Genomic DNA, 17,241 nt, shown 5'->3' with positions numbered 1-17,241 from the left:
CCTCTCCATACAACTTCACCTGACTTTCCTGTACTTCTTAATCGTCTCTCCCACTTTTGTGGTACCTTTGTCTCTCATTTTCTATTCTGTCCTTTTTTTGTATTTCCACACATCTATCTTAACATTATCATTTCTTCAACATCCACTTTCTTCTCCTGCACTCTTACTGCTGTCCTAAAAACCTTCCATTTGATCCATCCAAACTGCACTCTGGGCTATCTCTACATTTAATTCTCCATTTTGAGCTCTCTTGTAAATAGCTTTCCCTGCAACATAACTTCTTATTCTTCTTAATCAATAAACCTCAGATATTCTGTCCTCATCCTATTTATCTTCAACCCTCTAATATCCAAAGTCCTTCTCCATTCTTCCAACTTATTCTCCACTTTCTCTTTTCTGGTGCACCTAACACAGTGTCATCATCTCAAAGCCTGCACCAGGAGGTTTGGTCTTTTATCCCACAAATTAACACATCCATAACCCGATCAAAGTACACAATTGATTGAATTTTGTAATTGCATTTCTCCTACAGATGAGTGGTGGTAGTGTAATACATACAACAGAGAATGAACACAAGAGAAGCCATAAAAACAATAGTATATGATAAATAAGAAACACTTATGAAGATGTTGATATGACAAGCTGTTGAGCAGCCTTATGACCTTCAAATAAAAACCGTCCCAAAATCTAACAAAGTGGGACTAATAGCTCTGAACAGAAGTAGACGAACAGTGACAGTGAACAACAGTGTTTGATTTTACAACTTACCTGTATAATACAAAATGTGTTATTTATACCTTGGACAAAAGGGAGCTGTTCATCAATAATTTTCAGAGCTTCCATTACCTGCCTTTGTAGTGCCCAGTGTCACTGGGCTGAGCAGGTGCCCTAACAGAATGTCACACCGCCAGTCAGGAGAGATGGCACTGTGCATCTATTGAACTTGTGGGACACAGCAGTAGGTATCCAAGTTTATGTCATCTGTGGAAACAGCTGCATCAGTGAATCTTTTTAATGAGAGCTGAGATGTGTTGTACCCCTCATCTGGTCCACAGTGATTGAGACTCCAAGAAAGTGAATGTCATTGACTGCTTCACAATATCTGCCAAGTGTAGATAGGTGTGCAGCCTGCCTCCTACTTTGTGAAGTGCACAAGCGTTTCCTTGGCTGTATTTAATTTCAAGGTGAGGTTGTCACCTTTACAGAACTTTGTCAGAAGGTGAAGCTCTTCTCTGGTAGCTGGCTTATGAAGGTTGGTGTTTAGGCCTACATTTAAATTTAATTCAGTTGAAACTATGCTTGGCTTCTGAGCCATGTCATGTGGTACACCACTTCTTGAGAAGAGCCTGAGGGGAGGATCAGCATGGAGAAGGTAAGGCAGCCATTTCATGATGACAGACAATTCCGTTGTGAGTTCCACCGTTGAGACTGGTGGGAATTCTTTAGAGTTGAAAGTGTCAATGACAATGACAGCATTTTGGTCATCATAGTTTTAGTAAAATAGAGTAAAGCTTCATCCTATAAATGGCAACAATTCCTAATTTTTCAATGTTATTCTCTTTCAGTATTTGTTGCTTATTGAATGAAGCCATCACTGTTAAAGAACACTTTTGTCCAAAGCCTTACTAATCTCATACTTTCGTTTTCATATTTTTCATAGTTTCATATTTCTCTCTTTCAGGCACATCCAGATTACCCTGATTCTGCAAATGGAAGAAGACATTGTAAGTGTTATGTCTAATATGTTCACCTAAGCAATTAGCACAATTGAAAAGGAGAACAGCAGTGCTAGTGTGGTCCTGAGATGTTGAATTATTCAACTTGCTGTTTTGTAATGAGTTCCTTTAAGACTGTGTAAATTAAATTTCACAGGATTCTTAACTGGCATTCAGACAGCCGTGGGTCATGAAGCAACCACAAAACAAGCTAAGGAGGAAAAAACACCATTGCCAGAATTCTTGAAAAAAACACTGACATAATACAGATGGACTTAAATCCTAAGAATAGCACTGGTGCCTCGTAGTTAGGAGACCCGGGTTCACTTCCCAGGTCCTCCCTGCGTGGACTTTGCATGTTCTCAAACTGTCTGCATTGGTTTCCTCCGGGTGCTCCGGTTTCCTTTCAGAATCCAAAGATATGCAGGTTAGGTGGATTGGCGATCCTAAATTGTCCTTAGTGTGTGTCTGTGCCCTGCAGTGGGCTGTCACCCTGCCCAAGGTTTGTTTCCAGCCTTGCGCCCTGTGTTGGCTGAGATTGGCTCCAGCATTCCCCCATGACCCTGTAGTTAGCATATAGTGGGTTCGATAATCAATGTATGGATGGATAAATCCTAAAAAGATAAGTTCAAGTGGGCAGCATAAAGCATGCATCAGAAAACCTTTTACTCAGCTTGTATAATGTAGAGGAAATATTTAAGACAAAGAGGGAACTTATTATTAAAACTGTACTTTGCAGACAGCAGGGCACTAATTAAAAAAGCAGAACAAGAAAACACGTTTGTCACAGGAAAACAAATTATTTTGAACAAAACATTTTTTTGTGAATATTGGTATTAAAAAAGGGCTATTCCAAGGTGTGTAAATACCACAACATAACACTTTTAATTCTGATTCATATAATTCAGGGTCTTTAGAGTCTCTGACATCACGGGGTTCAAAGAACAAGCTGACCCTGGATGGGCACCATGCCATTGCAGTGCCAACTCACACATACTGAAACCACCTGAGGGAAACTGAGAATCAACAAGGAACTTAAAACACACATATTTGGGATGTGGAATACAATCCTAAACAGACACAGGGAGAACATGCAGAACTTGCATTGACAACAAACCAGATTAGCATTTCAATGCAGGATCACAAAACTAGCACCACTAACTACTGTGGCACCTAAAAGTATCAAAGCCAAGCATGTCATTCATTAATCAAAGAAACTCCGCCTAGAATGTGCAGATACACTCTGTAATGAACTTCCAACTGCTTTATTCCCATTATATTCCTCATTACAGAAATGTGTGAGTGTCTTTGTGGCCTTATTGTGTTTTTGAAATCGTTTACAGTTGGGCAAAATGTTTCACACATCCCCTTACTTTCCATAACTTACACGTCTGCTAGTTTCATGTCTGCTTGACACTGGCTGCTTAATGTCAGTCTATTATTACTGAACACCTGAGGCTGTAGATTTCGCTTTACAAGAAGATACTTACAGAGCCTCAGTGTTTGTCCATCTTTATCGCATTGCAACCTGAAGTTAAAATGGATTATTGGGAGGTGAACACCATTTGATTTACACAACATCCCTGCCACTTTGAAGGTGCAAAATATTTTCTAATCGTAATACAAGAAAAATATTAAGGCCAAACCTGAAATCCTGAGCATGCATAAGCATTCACTCCTAAAAGTAAATACTGTGTAGAGCCCCCTTTTGCTGCCATTCCAGCTGTAGATTTCTCTTTGAATGTCTCCATTACTTTATCACATCTCAGCACTGATATTTTTGACTCAACTCCAAACTGCTCGAACTCCTTCATATTCGGTGGGTTGCATTGGTGTACAGACATCTTCAAATCATGCCATAGATTTTCAATTGGATTGAGGTCTAGGCTTTGAAGAAGCCATTCCAAAATATTGAAATGTTTCCCTTTAAAGTACTCAAATGCAGCTTTAGCATTATGTTTAGGGTCATTCATAGTCATGATGGTGAACCTTGGCAGACTCAAACAGGTCTTCCTCAAGAATTTCCTTGTATTTGGCGTCATCCACTTTTCCATCAGTCCTGACTAGTTTTCCAATCCCCACAGCATGATGCTGCCACCACCATGCTTCACTGTGGGAATGGTGTCCTCGGGCTGATGGGAGTTTGCACCACAAATGGTGTTTCCCATGATAGCCATAAAGTTCACTTTTAGCCTCATCTGTCAAGAGAGCCATAAGTTTTTGGGCAAACTTCAAATGTGCCATCTCATGTTGCTGCTTATAAATCTTGTTTCTTCTGTCCTCTGATATTTCTCTTGTCAGATTTGTAGTGGTGCCATATTCTTTCTGTTTTCTAATAATGGATTTTATGGTGTTCCATAGGATATTTTTTATAACACTACCATGGTCCATCTTCTCCTCCACTTTATCTCTGACCTGTTTAGAGTGCTCCTTGTTCTTCATGTTACTCATTTAGTGGTGTTAAAGAGTCAGGAGCATTTTCAGAAAGGTCTGTTTATGAAATACATCATGTGACATATCATGTGGCACTCTGATGGCACACAGGTGGACCCTAATGACTAATGATGTAAACTCTGAAGTTAATTGGTTGAATGAAATCTGATTTAAGGGTTTCACAGCATAGGGAATGAATACATGTGCACTCACAACTTTTTAGTTTTTACTTGTTTCCAAGTTTTATACGCTTACGGCAAATGTTCATTGTTTGTTTTCACACAAACTGACTGGTATGATGGTCCACACAGCTAACAACCATTTATGTTTCCTACACTCGGTCGTTAATTTCCCAGCGTTTTTAATTTATGACTTCCATCCATGTATTTACCAGACCATTCCCTTAGTGGTTTCTGTACCCTCCTCATTTGTGTCCCCTTGAACTAACTGTAGCCTTCTGTGGGTCTGATATTTGTAATTCATTTTTAGAATTTATGAACTTCCTTTTGAGAGACTGTGTACTTTTAATGTTGTATAAGCCCCAATAATTAGAGGTAAGATGTGAAATAGGACTCATTTTCACATCTCATGTCATTGTCCTGCATGTTTTCTATGCCTCACTCTAATCCAAATAGTTCAATTCTTTTCCTATTGTTTCAAAATTTAACCCCTAAAATGAAAACAACAAAAATGTCCTTGTTAGTTATTTAGTGTTTTAAGTTAGTTAAAATCTCTTGTGTGTTATTATTTATGTAAGCTCTTTGTTTTCCTCTTCTTACAACTGTAGTCCTTTACCATAAGACCTGCAGTCATCTGAGTAAAAGTTTAATTGTTACATTCACTGCAGTTTGGTCATTTATCTTTTTATCTCTTTTTTTGTAGGAGATGATATGATCCGCATCCACTGAAGCCTGTAACCACTACAGACATTGTGTGATCCATTAAAATAAAACAGTCATGCATATCTATTCCTTGTGTCTTCTGTCATCACTCCAGCTCTGGTATTCATCTTAAATTGGTTAATCCACCATGGTGAATCTTTGCAATTCCTTTGATTTCTGACAATTGTCTGCCAGTAATCAAATTAGAATGCTCTTGTAAAAATAAGCACCATGTGTTCACTTTCCTTCAGTATTGCTCAGTTTTTCGTTGCTCCAGTTTAGTTTTTGCTCTTTTCAGGTTCACCTTTAATCTTCTGTTTTGGTGTCTTCATTGTGGTTCAGTAATTCCCTGTTTGCTGGACCATCTGTTCTCACTCCTCTGCTCACACTCTCATTTCTTCTCCCACTTTCACTGAGTACAAGTATAAATTTCCTCTACTTAGTGATCAATTTGTAAAGGTCCCATCAGCATTTTGACCATTTACGCTTGTGTCAACAATAATATTTAAACTGACAGACATAAAACTCAATAACAAGTCCACCATAATCACAGTAACAGCACCGTGGCCTGATTCCACTGGTACTGTTTTCTAACACCAGGGTCTTTAAATAAAATCCAGTTAGCCCCATAGAGAGAAGCTGACTGCTACTTTCCTCTCCTGACAGAATCAATTGCACAACAACATTCAAACTTTCATAGGGTGACAGTCCATATCTTCAGAAAATTTACAAACCAAATGACAGCACCAATTTAGATTTGCCAATTGAGGTTTAACAAGCATTTTGCAATACGTCCATTATATCATGGAAAGGCTCCTGCTCAGCCCAGGGCTGCAGGAAATCATAAAAATGGTGAAGCCAGCATAAAATATTACTGGCACCCAGCTCTCTTGAGTTTAGGACATATATAACACACGTGCCATGGAAAAGCAAACCATTTTCTAATGAACTTAGCCACTTCACAGAAGCTATTTTAAGAACCATTAGTGTTTATGCCACAAGTTTTAAGGTTTATATCCTCTTGTCATTAGGCTTCTAATATTGGGAAATTCACGAGTGTTTAAAAGCCAGTTAGAAATCCATTATATTATAGACTTAAATGTGCAAACACGAACCTGTAAAGCAATCTGCCATCTTAAATTGGATGACAGCATCGTAAAGAACTTTGCAAAAGTTACACCTATCCTAACATTGCAACATGCTGAGAAGTGAATTCAAGATTTTGTTTTTAGTTGACTAGATTTCCATAATGCACTTCAAACAGTGGCAATGAGTTCAGAATAGTGGTAGAAATTTTAACTTCTTATTAAAAATGTAACGATTGCCCTAGACTGCAACAAGGGCCATACTACATGACCAATAATTTAAAACATTGAACCTGGCTGTTTTTCACTTGTAACCTCCCAGCTTAGTATTTAGCAAAGAAATAGAAATATATGGTGAACAACCCAAGAAAAAAATGTATAAACGTGGATATATTTAAACTAAACAATTACACTCTTTTACTCATTACCACACCAAAAATAAAGTCCCCATTAATATCCCCTCAGGCAAATGCCCAATCCCATTACACAAATACTCCCCTCAAAAACCCCAAAACCCCACTTTCATTAGAAAGGAAGGCCAGTCCCAACCAACCCCACATATATATACATAAATATACACAAACACTTTCAATGTGACCTGAAGAAACAAAAAGACACCACTGAGCAGGGACACACACTCATCAAGTTTGGGAACCCCTCTCAGCCCGCATAATAACAGACTCTACTTTCCACAAAAAAGATAACAGTGGTATGTCTTTCATTTCCTAAGAACATCTGAGTACTGGGGTGTTTTTCCAAACAAACATTTTTAGTTAAGCAGTATTTAGTTGTATGAAATTAAATCAAATGTGAAAACTGGCTCTGCAAAAATGTGGGTCCCCTTGTAATTTTGCTGATTTGAATGCCTGTCACTGCTCAATGCTGATCACTTGAAACACCAAATTGGTTGGATTAGCTCGTTAAGCCTTGAACTTCATAGACAGGTGTGTCCAATCATGAGAAAAGGTATTTAAGGTGGTCAATTGCAAGTTGTGCTTCCATTTTGCTCTCCTCTGAAGAGTGACAGACAGCAAGCGATCCTCAAAGCAACTGTGAAAAGATCTGAAAACAAAGATTATTCAGTATGATGGATTAGGGGAAGACTACAAAAAGCTACCTCAGAGGTTTAAACTGTTAGTTTCAACTGTAAATAATGGAATCAGGAAATGGAAGGCCACAGGCACAGTTGCTGTTAAACCCAGCAGGTCTGGCAGGCCAAGAAAAATACAGGAGCGGCGTATGCATAGGATTGAGAGAATGGTTACAGACAACCCACAGATCACCTCCAAAGACCTGCAAGAACATCTAGGTGCAGATAGTGTATCTGTACATTGTTCTAAATTTCAGCGCAATTTGCACAAAGAACATCTGTATGGCAGGGTGATGAGAAAGAAGCCCTTTCTGCACTCACGCCACAAACAGAGTCACTTGTTGTATGCAAATGCTCAGTTATACAAGCGAGATTCATTTTGGAACAAAGTGCTTTGGAATGATGAGACAAAAATTGAGTTATTTGGTCAGAACAAAAAGTGCTTTGCATGGTGGAAGAAGAACACCACCTTCCAAGAAAAACACCTGCTACCCACTGTCACATTTGGTGGAGGTTCCATCATGCTGTGGTGCTGTGTGGCTAGTTCAGGGACTGGGGCCCTTGTTAAAGTCGAGGGTCAGATGAATTCATCCCAGTATTAACAAATTCTTCAGGATAATGTTCAAGCATCAGTCACAAAGTCACATCGAAAATCTATGGGATGATTTAAAGCAGGCTGTCCATGCTCAGCAGCCACCAAATTTAACTGAACTGGAGAGATTTTGTATGAAGAATGGTCAGAAATACCTCCATCCAGAATCCAGACACTCATCAAAGGCTATAGGTGGCGTCTGGAGGCTGATATATTTGCAAAAGGATGCTCAACTAAGTATTAATGAAATATCACTGTTGGGGTGCCCACATTTATGCACCTCTCTAATTTTGTTATGATGCATATTGCATATTTTCTGTTAATCCAATAAACTTACTGTCACTCCTGAAATCCTACTGTTTCCATAAGGCATGTCATATATTAAAAGGAAGTTGCTTCTTTGAAAGCTCAGCCAATGATCAACAAATATCCAAAGAATTAAGCGGGGTTCCCCAACTTTTTCATATGGCAGTACTTATCTGGTGCTAGTTTCTCTCTAATGCACCTCCAGGCCACTTGGCGTGCCATCATCTACAAATCAATAAACACCATATGCAATTCTTTCTGTTTTTCTCAATGCTTTTCTATGAGCTTCTTAATGCAAAGTCTGCATTAGTTGTGTGGACAGTTTTTTTTATGGTGTCGTTTCTTCTGACTGAAGAGAGAGAGATAGGATTAAAGTTAGTAAAATATTTTATTCATACACATCAGGCAAAGGTTAAATGACAGAGAAGCACAGTCCTAGGACACCGCACTTCATCTGCCCCGAGGGGTCGGTGTTCCAGATTTTTTATAGGGTTTTTGTCTTATGACTTTAGTTACACAAGTATTTCAAAACATTAGCCTGAATCAGCATTATCAAAAATCTAAAAGTGGAGTACATCTGTTAGTTTCCTTAGTTTGGGGCTCGATGAGTCCACACCCGTGGCCTTTCCCCGAGCCCTGTGTCAGATTTACCTTTAAATACTTATCATATTTCTTCCCCTGTCCAATGAACTATTGGAGTGCTGAGTGTGCCACTCACCTGATCCCAATGTTCCCCTTAATATTCCCAGAGGAAGAGTACTGTACTATTTGTTCCAGTATGTAGACAAAATTTTTCCTATGTTTCCTAACAGCAAGCCAGTGCCGGCGGAGTACAAGAATGGGGATTTCAACAGTACTTACCCCACCCTGGGAGTATTTGAACTCTGTCTGGAAATCCTTTCAGTCACCGTGGATCAGCTGAAGAGGAGACCGGGTAGCTCCTCATGCAGAAGCCGTCACAGGACAGGGCAGTCCTAACTTTTGCTGGAGCTGCTTGTACTGCTGCCAGGGCCCGTATTGGCGGCAGTCCGCTTCAAAAGACGGATCACTGAGGTGGTACGGTTCAAGGAGTCAGCCGGCCGCCTTTTGCCCCACTCACCAGAAAAGTGTGGACACTTTTTCTATGGTGTCGTTTCTTGTGACTGAAGACAGAGAGATAGGATTAAAGTTAGTAAAATCTTTTATTCATACACACCAGGCAAAGGTTAAATGACAGAGAAGCACAGTCCTAGGACACCGCCCTTCATCTGCCCCGAGGGGTCGGTGTTCTCGATTTTTTATAGGGTTTTTGTCTTATGACTTTAGTTACACAAGTATTTCAAAACATTAGCCTGAATCACATTATCAAAAATCTAAAAGTGGAGTACATCTGTTAGTTACCTTAGTTTGGGGCCCGATGAGTCCACACCCGTGGCCTTCCATGTAGACGCCCAGAAACAAGTAGCACTTGTCATGTACACTATAAGCATGCAGGGTCTGCATGACTCCTACCACATACAGCATAGAACATGCTTTCTGTCACATACATAAGATTTGTCAAGCACAAGTTATTGACCTGTATTTTTATTTTTCCACAGTTGTTTCTCACCCTGTTATAAAACCAAACTGCTCCTCTACTGAATGAAGCAAGGTACCATGTAATGAAAACCTGCCCCAGTGTACCCTGGACCTCAGACTGGGCTAAAGGTTTATCTTCCAACTGGACAATGACGCCAAGCACAAAACAAAGGCAACAGGGGAGCACCTTAGGGTCAACTCTGTGAATGTTCCAGCCAGACCCCAGACTTGAACCCAATTGGACAAGTCTGGAGAGACCAGATAATGACTGTCCACCATCATCTCCTTCTCATCTGACAGAGCTTGAGAGGATCTGCAGAGAAGAACAGTAGGAGAAACTTATTGGGTCAGACCTAAGAAGACTCCTGGCTAAGGTGCTTCAACTAATGTAAGTACTAAATAAAAAGGAATAAATACTTGGGTCAGTGTGCTATTTCAGGATTTTATTTTTAATTAATTTTCTAGATTTAATTTTTTTCTTTTTTAAATTCGGTATTGAGTGTTCCTTGATGAGAGACAAAATGAATTTAAATGAGATTAACAAAAGGCTACAACATAACATAATATATTTTGTAAAATGTGAAGTTGTCTGAATACAGGACTAATCCTGTTATAGCGAATACAGAAGTAGTAACATTTTCTGAATAACAAATACTTTTTGTTAGCCTGGACAAATGATCATGCAACATTATGTTAGTTGAATTTTGTTTTAATGAAATGTGAATTCCGTACAATGAATTTGTTTTCAACCAAAAATGGCCACCAAAGATAATAATGCGATACAAAAAATATTTAATGCCATTTCTATTCTTTTAACTGAGTCTTGAGAACCCTGGAACAGACTTTCTCTTTCTTGTAGGTCTCAGACAGTCTTGGTGAGAGTGTTGGCGCAACATCATACACATAGTCGAATTCTGAGGCAGTCCTCCACCGAACATCTGCATGGGAAGTTGTGTAGATACGGTGCTGTTCGAGTTCCATAGTGGCTCTCAAAATTTTCTTTGAGGTGAACAAAAATGTGAGGAATGGCATCGGTTTACGCTGAAAGAAATATTACAAATTTTGGAAAAAGTTAAATCTGGAATCTGAATTACTTCTTCATCTAACATCTCATTTTCATTCTGAATTCATACCTGCATTTCTGTCAAAAAGAGTTACATCTAACATTTAATTTTCATTCTGAAGTTTTTTTAATACCTTTATTTCTATTAAAAATAAAGTTACTTCTAACATCTCATTTTCAAATAAAACAATTTTTGCAGTTTAAGAAGCTCTGTTTTTTAATACAGATGTTATCTTTCTTGTGGGTGAATGGTGCTACAACACCCCCTACTGGTCACACAAGCAGGATATGATGCACCACAAGGAGTGCTGCCAGATGTTTATTCCACTTCAGCCACTGCTCAGGTCACGATTTTGGCTTCCACTCCAGTCAAGCTAACTGCTTTCACTATCATTTTTTTTTTTGAGTTTGTCTGAGACCTGCACTTTCGAAAAATTTAACATCCTGAGCTCATACTAACTGTTTTATTTATACTTATTGACTTACTATTTACGTATTTTACTATTTCTTAGGTTTTTTGTCTTTTCAGAACTAAACGTCGCCTCTGCACTTTAAAGTGCATCATTTATTCTCTTTTGTAGAACTCCTGTAAAAAAGATGTTGCTTAATACAGCTACATTAAATAGTCCAAGGGCGGCTCGGTGGCGCAGTGGTGGTGCTGCTGCCTGGCATTTGGGATTCAGTTGGGTTCACTTCCCGGGTCATCCCTGCGTGAAGTCTGCATGTTCTAATCGTGTCTTCGTGGGTTTCCTCAGGGTGCTTCGGTTTCCTCACACAGTCCAAAGACATGCAGGTTATCTGGATTGGCGATCCTCAATTGTCCCTAATGTGTGTGTGTGTGTGTGTGTGTCCTGCGGTGGGTTGGCACCCTGCCCAGGATTGGTTCATGTCTTGTGCCCTGGACTGGCTAGGACTGCCTCCAGCAGACCTCCGTGACCCCATATTAATATATAGCGGGTTGGAAAATGAATGGATGGACCATGATTGATGGATGGACAAAAAATGTAAAAGAACACAGCTCTTTGCAACTAAGACATTAACACTTTATTACATTTAGCTCTGCACAAAATGGTATCTTCATAAAGACCAATGCATCACCAGCAACATCTCAAACAACACTTTGAGAAGCACCTAAAGCATACAGTATGTTAGGACAAATCATTTCACACATTTTCTTTGAGAACAAACTGCTAAGTAGGAGAATATGTGATCTAATTACTGCAACTTCTTTTTTTTTTATTATTAATTTTATTACAATCCATACAAACCAAACAAGTTTTTACAAAAAGAAAAATTGAGTTAAGAACAAATCGGTCCCCACCCCTGAGAGAGAGAGCAAGCCAAACGGCGTGAAATTTAAGACCTATAAACAAACCTATATTAATAAATTATTTGTGGTTTATTAACTTATTTTAAAATATTACTCATTAGATCCTGCTCTGTTTTGACAAAAGTTTGTACGGATCCTCTAACTGAGTATTTGATTTTTTCCAATTTCAAATAGTATAACACATCGGTTTCCCACTGACTTAAAAGAGGAGAGTTTGGGTTCTTCCAGTTGATCAGAATAAGTCTGAGTGCCAACAGTGTAGTGAATGCAATCACGATTTGTTTGTTTTTCTCCACCTTAAACCCATCTGGAAGAACCCCAAACACAGCTGTTAATGGATTAGGAGGGATTGTGAGACCAAGGCTGTCTGAAAGGAAATTAAAAATTTTCATCCAGAATGATGTTGATTTGGTGCAGGCCCAGAACATGTGACCCAGTGTGGCTGGAACTAGTTTGCAGCATTCGCAGGTTGGATCATGTCCTGGAAACATTTTGGAGAGTTTTAGTCGAGACAGATGTGCTCGATATATAATTTTGAGTTGTATAATTGTATGGTTTGCGCATATGGAGCTCAAGTGAATTCTCTGCATTGCTACTTTCCACTCCTTTTCTGATATATTAATTGAGAGATCTTTTTCCCAGTGTCCTTTGGGATCTTTGAAAGGGAGGGATTGTAAAATGATTTTATATATTGTAGAGATAGTGTCTAAGTCCTTGAGATTGAACAATATTTTTCCAGCATGGATGAGGGTGCAAGATGAGGAAAATCTGGAAGGTTCTGTTTAACAAAGTTCCTGATTTGAAGATAGTGAAAGAAATGTGTAGCTGGAATGTTAAATTTGGAATGCAATTATTCATAGGATGCAAAAGCATTGTCTATATAAAGATCTTTAAGCAAATTAATCCCAATTTTTTTCCAAATATTAAAAACTGCATATGTTTGCGAAGGTTGAAAGAGATGGTTCTCTTACAGAGGTGCCACAGATAGAAGCTTCTCTATCTTAAAATGCTTTCGACATTGGTTCCAGATTCTAAGTGAGTGGAGCACAATTGGGTTATTAGTATATTGCTGATAACGTGTGTTTATTGGAGCACAGAGTAAGGAATATAATGAAGTACTGCAGGATTTTACTTCTATTGCGGTCCAAGCCTGTGTATGTTCTTCTATTTGCATCCAGGTTTTTATCGCCTGTATATTTGCTGCCCAGTAATAAAACTGGAAGTTAGGTAGAGCCATACCGGCTTCTGCCTTTTGTCTTTGTAGGGTCGCTCTTTGGGTGCGAGGATGTTTTGAATTCCATATAAATTAGGTTATTGTTAAATCTAATTGCTTAAAGAATGAATTATTAATGTATATTGGAATGTTTTTAAATAAAAAAGGAGCTTAGGAAGAATATTCATCTTAACACTAGAATTACCAGAGCCTACGAAAAAACTCATAATTCCGTCCCACCTTAAATTGCTTCTTAAATCCCTTCACACCTCTCCACCAGCATCCTTTGTCTTCTAAATGTGCGGATAAAGAGAAGCTAGGATCAGCCGGCTATTCCATCCCCCCACCAATTTAGAACGTGCACAAACTTCTCTCAGCTCATGCCTTGATTGAGTATCTGGGAGTGAAGTGGAGTTTTAGAGTGGAAATAATAGATCGTTATTTGGAACACACGCATTTCATGTCTGTTCCGTTTCTACAGTAATCTGTGTAAATACATTGTTAAAACAGTAACGTTTTTTATATTCTAGTAGTAGATGACAAAATGTAGGCATAAACTATATAATGTATGAAGCCTGAAGTCCAAATAGCAAAGAAACATTTTTACAAGAATAACACAACAATTGCACTTTTATTCAAAAATATAACTGCAGAAACAAAAAACCGCCTTAACATGCGACATTGACAGCCATTTATTATAACTTTCTCCTTGGTTCAATAGAATCAGTTCCCGCTCGGGAATCAAAAGATCACGAGTTTGATCCTGTGCCCCTCTGTTTTGAGAAGTAAACTGCTCTTAGTCTTACTATGTTAGAATAAAAGCATACATTTGATTTCAGTCTGTAACAGCCGGTGCAATTTATGATCCTTGTAAAGGTTAGCTTTTTTTTTTTTTAATTCACTTTTCATTCTCTCAGTCGCGTTCAGAATCAATCCATACAACCCCATCTGACACGGCTGTTTTCACTAAAGACGCGCTATAGCTCTGCAGTGTACCACGATACATACTAACGCCACCCCCCCCAAAGGGTTTTGACACATAAACGCTGGCGAAGCTGCCTTCTTCGTATCTCACCGTCACTTGATTTTCTTTTTATTCAGTTTTATTGAGTGTTCCTGCCAGTCCCTGCATGTTGCTGTATGCTGTTTCTTTTATACTCCAGGACATGCAGAGGAAAGAATGGTAAAGAGCAGTAACTTCTGCGCTATATTCAATCATCAGACACTCCCCATCTGCCCGTTGTTTTGTTATACAGTACTTTTACACCAAATTATGTTCCTGTGTGTGAGCATGCTCAAACGGGCATGCTCAAAAAATACACGTGTAATGCCACGAAAAGTGCACGCAGACACTTTATTTTGCAAACAAAACAAGTGCACTTTTATTCAAGACTACCTGTAGAACCGAAGAAAAAAGAAAGCAAGTTACAGTAGGCAATTGATACGACAGCTTGCGTGGTGTAATGCTAAGAAGTGCTGATTTTCATTCCATACTATATAAAATCATCACATTCAAATATTAACAGTTCCCACACACCCAAGGACCGTCCTTCCTACATTTACGACACGTGTACTTGTTGCAGTGCACACAACTCTCTGTGCTATGGTTCCTATTACACTGAATGAGCACCTGACACTGTACTTTCTTCCCTGGGGGAAGGTCCCGCATCAGAGAATTTCCAGTTCCTGCATAAATTCGCACCCGATCTGACGCTGTTCATTTTCAAATAATATTGCATTAGTGCGATTATATTTTCATATATATTGTCTCTTTCTTTCAGGTGTGTAATAGAAACCACAGCATAGAGAAAAGTGTGTACGTTGCTTCTTACAGGGAAAGGCGATGGAAAAAGTGCACTTGAGTGAAATTGCACTTTTGTTATCCTTTTACACCAATATATGTCCCTGTGTTTGAACGACACAGACAGATGGGGAGTGTCTGATGATTGCATATAGCGCCGAAGTTACTGCTCTTTACCATTCTTTCCTCTGCATGTCCTGGTGTACAAAAGAAACAGCATACAGCAACATGCGGGGACTGGCAGAAACACTCAATAAAACTGAATAAAAAGAAAATCAAGTGACGGTGAGATACGAAGAAGGCAGCTTCGCCAGCATTTTTGTGTCAGAACCCGGTTGGGGGGGTAGGAGTTTCTCCGGGGGTGTTAGTATGCATCGTGGTACACTGCAGAGCTATAGCGCGTCTTTAGTGAAAACAGCCGTGTCAGATGGGGTTGTATGGATTGATTCTGAACGCGACTGAGAGAATGAAAAGTGAATTAAAAAAAAGCTAACCTTTACAAGAATCATAAATTGCACCGGCTGTTACAGACTGAAATCAAATGTATGCTTTTATTCTAACATAGTAAGACTAAGAGCAGTTTACTTCTCAAAATGGAGTAGTGCAGGATTGAACTCATGACCTTTTGATTCCAAGGCAAGAACTGATTCCATTGCACCACAGAAGCAGTTATAATAGACTGCTGTCAATTGTTTCTGCAGTTATATTTTTGAATAAAAGCGCAATTGTTGTGTTATATTTGAACCTTTTATGAAAATGTTTCTTTGCTATTTGGACTTCAGGCTTCATACATTATATAGTTAATGCCTACATTTTGTCATCTACTACTAGAAAAAAAAAAACGTTTCTGTTTTAACAATGTGTTGACACAGATTACTGTAGAAACAGAACAGACATGAAATGTGTGTGTTCCAAACAACGATCTATTATTTCCACTCTAAAACTCCATTTTACACCCAGAAAATCAATCAAGGCATGAGCTGTGAGAAGTTTGTGCACGTTCTAAGTCGGTGGGGGGGATGGAATAGCCGGCTGCTTGCAGCCTGATTTTTATCCGCACATTTAGATGACAAAAGACGCTGGTGGAGAGCTGTGAATGATTTTAAGAAGCGATTTAAGGTGGGACGGAGTTAAGAGTTTTTTTGTAGGCTCTGGTAATTCTAGTGTTAAGAGTGGTTCAATGGCAATTGCAAATACAGCGGTGACAAGGCATCTTGTCTAGTACCACGTTCTATTCTAAAGTAGTCTGAGCAAATTTTGTTGATGCAAACTGAAGCTTCTGGGTTAGTATACAGTAATTTAATCCATGCACAGCTGTTCGGTCCAGACCCAAACTTCTCCAATGTAGTAAAAAGGTATTTCCATTCAAAAATGTCAAATGCTTTTTCTGCATCCAATGATAATAATATTTCTGAGGTGTTTGATTTAGTTGGTTAGTATATTACATTAAACAGGTCAAAGATTTGAAGATAAGTTTCACCCCTAATAAATCCAGTTTGGTCTTGTGATATTACCGAGGGGAGCACTTTTCTCCATCCTTCTAGCTGTGATGTTAGAGAGTAACGTCGTTATTCAGAAGTGAAATTGGTCTTTATGATGCATATTGTAATAAGTCCTTATTTTGTTTTGGAAAAATGGTGATTAGTGCTTGCAACGGTTTGAGGAAGAGATTGGTTATCTATGGCTTCTGTAAATGTTGTTATTAGTAGAGGAGCTAGCTGAGCAGAAAATTTCTTGTAAAATTCTGCAGGGGTAGCCATCAGGCCTGCTGCTTTCCCACCTTGAAATGACTTTTATAGCATCTAGTAATTCTTATAACACCAGAGGTTTCTAAGTTCCTCCGCACTAAAAGTGTCTATTTGTGGTATTTGTATTGTATCCAGAAATGCATTAAATTGTGCATTGTCTTCTTAAAAACTCAGTAGTATATAAGGATTTATAGTAGTCTCTGAAAGTGTGCATTATATTTTTGTAGTCGACGATTTTATCTCTGTTCGCGTTGGTGATTACTGAGATTGCGATTTTCTTATTTGCACTTCTTGCTTAGTGAATTTGTTAAGCTTTTAAAAGGTTTAGTTCTGAGCTTTTTATGATACACAATGATGTCTGATTTATGATTATTCAGTTCTTTAGTTGTCATAAGGTTTATTCTGAAGGTCGTAAAGTATGCATTTT

The 17,241-nt window shown here is 38.7% G+C and overlaps 1 long non-coding RNA gene across 1 annotated transcript; it reads left to right on the top strand.

Moving 5' to 3' along the window:
* The first annotated feature begins 1,619 nt into the window (after nt 1–1,619).
* LOC120526360 lies at nt 1,620–5,116 on the top strand. Its single transcript, XR_005633131.1, has 2 exons — nt 1,620–1,724; nt 5,031–5,116. It is a non-coding gene; the product is annotated as an uncharacterized LOC120526360 (long non-coding RNA).
* The last annotated feature ends 12,125 nt before the right edge of the window (nt 5,117–17,241 follow it).

The sequence above is a fragment of the Polypterus senegalus genome, chromosome 3 (assembly GCF_016835505.1).
Source record: "Polypterus senegalus isolate Bchr_013 chromosome 3, ASM1683550v1, whole genome shotgun sequence".
NCBI classification, from domain to species: Eukaryota; Metazoa; Chordata; class Cladistia; order Polypteriformes; family Polypteridae; genus Polypterus; species Polypterus senegalus.
Note: the sequence above shows the minus strand (reverse complement) of the source record. Positions and strands in the feature narration are given on the sequence as shown.